The sequence below is a fragment of the Octodon degus genome, unplaced genomic scaffold (genome assembly GCF_000260255.1).
Source record: "Octodon degus isolate 3935 unplaced genomic scaffold, OctDeg1.0 scaffold00070, whole genome shotgun sequence".
In the NCBI taxonomy this organism is placed as follows: Eukaryota; Metazoa; Chordata; class Mammalia; order Rodentia; family Octodontidae; genus Octodon; species Octodon degus.
In genome coordinates, this window is record NW_004524646.1 from 5,998,439 (window position 1) to 6,002,714 (window position 4,276).

Here is a 4,276-nt window from a genome sequence, read left to right on the forward strand (position 1 = left end):
AACCTTGTGTTTCTTAATACTAACTTTTCAAGGGTAAATAAACACCCCTACTGTTATTCTTTGGGTCCTTTGCCAATTAGACAAACAGACCACCACCTGACCTAGCTCTTGTCTTCTTGTTTGTCTTTTCCTCTTTCCTACTGCCATTTCTCCCTGGGGTATACCGACAGACCAGTGAGTCCCCACAACTTCCCAGTTTCTGAAAACCAACTCCCTCAACCAAATGTATAAAACTGGAACCTTTCTGTTGTTCTAGCATCCAGCACTTTGGGCATGAGTTTGAGTGTGTTGATGTGCATCTAAAATCCTGGAAGAAATTCTCCTTTTACCTTGATTGGTCTCTCTGATCTCTTGGGTTCTGCAACAACGGTGGTAGCGGATCTTGGCTGGATTTGCAGGCACATAGCATGCAAGAGTTACAGAGCCAAGGAGTCCTCCATCCACATTTCGGAGGAAAGGCTAGAAATCCAAGCAATGTGTCACAGGATCAGAGTCCCTGCCAAGGTGCCCTGCCAGGGCAATGCCTGAACCTATGAGAAGGAATCCAAAGCTGCAGTGAAGACACAGGAAGTTAGATATTCTGGGAGATTCCAGGAAAAGAAAACATCTGCTAAGTAAAGTTACAAGAAAGAAGCAGAATCAGTCCAAGAGAGGAGCTATGTGGGCTCAATTCCACAAGGCAATGGGGTTCATCCAAGCTCCCCAAACCTCACATCTCACTACCGTGTGCCCTTAACGCTGGACATGGAGCTATAGAACTTAATCTTTGCTCTGATGGTTTTGGTCATTCTGGTAAAGCCTTTTGGTCCCCCTCCTTTCTTCTTTTTGGAGTAGGAATGCTTTGACTGTGCCATAATGTTTGGGGATTATTTTACTGGTTTTTTGTTTGTTTGTTTGTTTGTTTGTTTGTTTTTAGTTTTACAGAGGATCACTTAGACTTGGACTTGCACTTTTGAACAACACTAAGACTTTAAGGCCATGATGGAAAACCTGAGGCATGCATGCTGGAACAGGTACACAGAGCCCTCCCTGTGAGCACACAAGCCAAGTCCCCACATGCTTTTTTATAAAGGAAAACCTCAGTATTCAGTTTTTGTTTGTTTGCTTTTTGTACAGTTTCAATAATTAACACATTGCATTCATTCTTCCTAGTGGTTAATTGCTGTACAAGATGCGGACATGATATCCTATTCACAAACACCATTAGAACAAATCCCTCTATTCATTAAGAGAATGTAACTATATATCTATCCTAACCATTTGGAATACACAGATACAAAATGGACATTTATCTGTAGCCTTTTTTTTTTTTTTGTTAAGTTCCATTATTTGAATATTATAGGGGTGTTAACTCAGCAAAATGTTCTAAAAGAGTTCAGTAGTCCATAATAGTATTGGGTCTTCTGCTTCACTGGCAATGTCAGAAATTGTTGACCTGTCAGTATTCAGTTTTATTTATTTATTTTTTAAATTTTTATTTATTTATTTGTGTGTGTGTGTGTGTGTGTGTGTGTGGCCAGCTCAGCCCACCAGAGGGCGGGGCTGGCTGGCATGTGGTGCTGGGGGATTGAACTGCAGTCCCTGCGCTTTGCTAAGCTTGTTCTAAGTAGGTGCTTTAGACCACTGAGCCATCTCACCAGCCCTCTCCTATTGATTTGTAAACTTTATTGTCCATAGAGCCCAGCTACATGCTTTTTCCTGTGTCTGACTGATTTTGCTCAGCAGTGCATGTAACGTTATATCATTGTGAGGAAATCATTGCTCTATGTCATCCTATTATTTATTTATACTGTGATTTATAAGAGAGACCAAATTGGAGACAGTACGTCTGACCACTCTTCCCTAGGCATTTCGTTGTGAAGAAGTAGAAGAGAAAGGAACAGTACTGGACAAGACAGCACGGTTGAGACAGTTTTCTCCCCTTTCTCTGGAAGGGAACTCTTTGGAGAAAAGAGCAAAAGAGAAAGACAATTTGATGATGGTCAATGGGACTGGCTGAAACAATACCTTGAATGGATGGGAGAGGAAGATGCATTTGGAGCATGCTTAGAGGGGATGGGCCAAACTAGAGCCCTGGACAATTCACCCATCCTAACAGGAAGGAAGGCAGACTAGACAGGCACAGATGTAGGGGGGCAGGTACATTGATGGGCACTCATAGGTGTTCCTTGTAATGGCTTCATTTTTGTCAATGAAACGGGAGAGGAGGTTACCAATTAAAGGTGAAAACAGGGAGGAGGCTCTGGGTTTAAAGAAAGAGGAAGCAGGAAACTGCTGCTTACCAGAGAGGAAACACAGATGGAGGATGCAGATAACAGATGGCTTCAGGGCTGCATCAAGGCCAACTTGAGGTTGTTGGAGGTCACAAGTGTGTGGTAAGATGAGTCAGACAGGTCGTGTACATTTGTTCCACAAGCAGGTAGAGCAATGGAAAGCCCGGTGCTAGCTCAGTTAAACGAAACAAAACCCCATGAGTGTCTGTGGGTTTTGAAGTGTGAGGCTTAATAGACGTGAAGACATGAGGAAAGTAGGGAATGGGAAACATGGACGGTGAAATGGATCGGAGGATCTGCATGGGAGCTGCAAGCACTGTTGCAGCTGGAGTCCTCAAGAGAATAAAATAGAAGGGAGGAGAAAGTGGTGGACGGTGGGGTGTGCAAGACAGGCTTCGGCGCGCTTAGGGCTCCTGGCAGTGACATAGCTGACTTGGAAGATGACGTAGAACTGGGGGGCTCAGCGCACCAAGGCACTAGCTGTGGGCATATTGGAATCACAAGGAACTGTGACATGCACTGTGCTATGGAAAGTGATACCGTGCCAAGGGAATCAGTCCCCAAGGAAAAGGAGCTTCGCCCCAGTCTAAGTAAAGGCCAACAGTGAAGCCAGGCATGGCACAGGTCTGGAGTCCTAGCACTCAAGAGGCTGAGGCAGGATTCTTGTCAAGAATTCAAGCCCAATCTGGGCTACATAGTGAGTTCAAGGTCAGCCTGAATGACATGTGAGACCCCATCTCAAAAGGAAACAAAACATACATAAATAAGTACATAAATGACTAAGACTGTAAGAGTGAGAGGTGGTGGCTGGTTAGACATGAGAACCCAAAATGGGTGTTTTCTGAGGAGGAAGCAGGGAGGAAATGAGGATTGTGAAGCCTAGTGGGAAGACAGAAGCTCATCCAAGCCTGGGGAAACACGGGTGTCCATTGGGCCCTGCCACCGCTCCCTGTGCCCACAGCCCACAGGCCCTAGTGGGAAGACAGAAGCTCATCCAAGCCTGGGGAAACACAGGTGTCCCCTGGGCCCTGTCACCACTCCCTGTGCCCACTGCCCACAGGCTTGTTGGAGGAACATGGTGAGACAGTGTTGGGCAAGTGTTCGGAGAACAGAGAATTCTAAACATGCAGGGGCACCGTAATGTTGGCTGAGGAGCTGCTGCAAAGGCCTTGGGCAAGTAAGGAGCAATTGTTCTCTCTAGAAAGGATCCAGCTTCACCTTGTGTGATGACAAAGGCTGGTTCACAAAATCACATGAGAGGTGAGTGGAGTTAGGGTATGACCACACAGATTAAAATATTTCAAGTGACTTTAATGCAAAGGAGGTTGACTGTATATGCCTATAGACATGTACCCTGAGACAGAACGTGCTTCAAGACAACTCAACAGCTTTCAGTAATGCCCAGCAATTCCACCCCTCCACGTATCTTCAAGAGTAAAAGAAAAATATATTCACACAGAAACTTGTACAGAAATGCCTGTGGCGGCATTATCTGTAATAGCTAGCAAGTGGTAACAATTCAATGTTCCTCAACTGATGAATAGATTTTTCTTGTTAAAAATTTATTTATTTATTTATTTATTTATTTATTTATTTATTTATTTGGAATAGGGTCTTGCTACGCAGCTCACACTCATAGTGATCCTCCTGTCACAGCCTTCCCAGCGTTGGGATTACAGGTGTGCCGGTTTCGGTGGTTGGCTCAGTGCCCAGGGCTGGCAAGGCATGAGGTACTGCGGGTCAAACCTGGATCCTTGAGCTTGCCAGGCAGGTGCTTAGACTGCTGGACCATCTCCTAAGCCCATGAATGAATTTTTTTTTTTCAAATTGCTAGGACAGTTTCAATAATTAACACACTGCATACATTCTTCCTAGTGGTTAATTGCTGTACAAGATGTGGACTTGACATCCTATTCACAAACACCATTAGAACAAATCATTCTATTCATTAAGAGAATGTAACTATATATCTATCCAAACCACTTTGAATACACAGATACAAT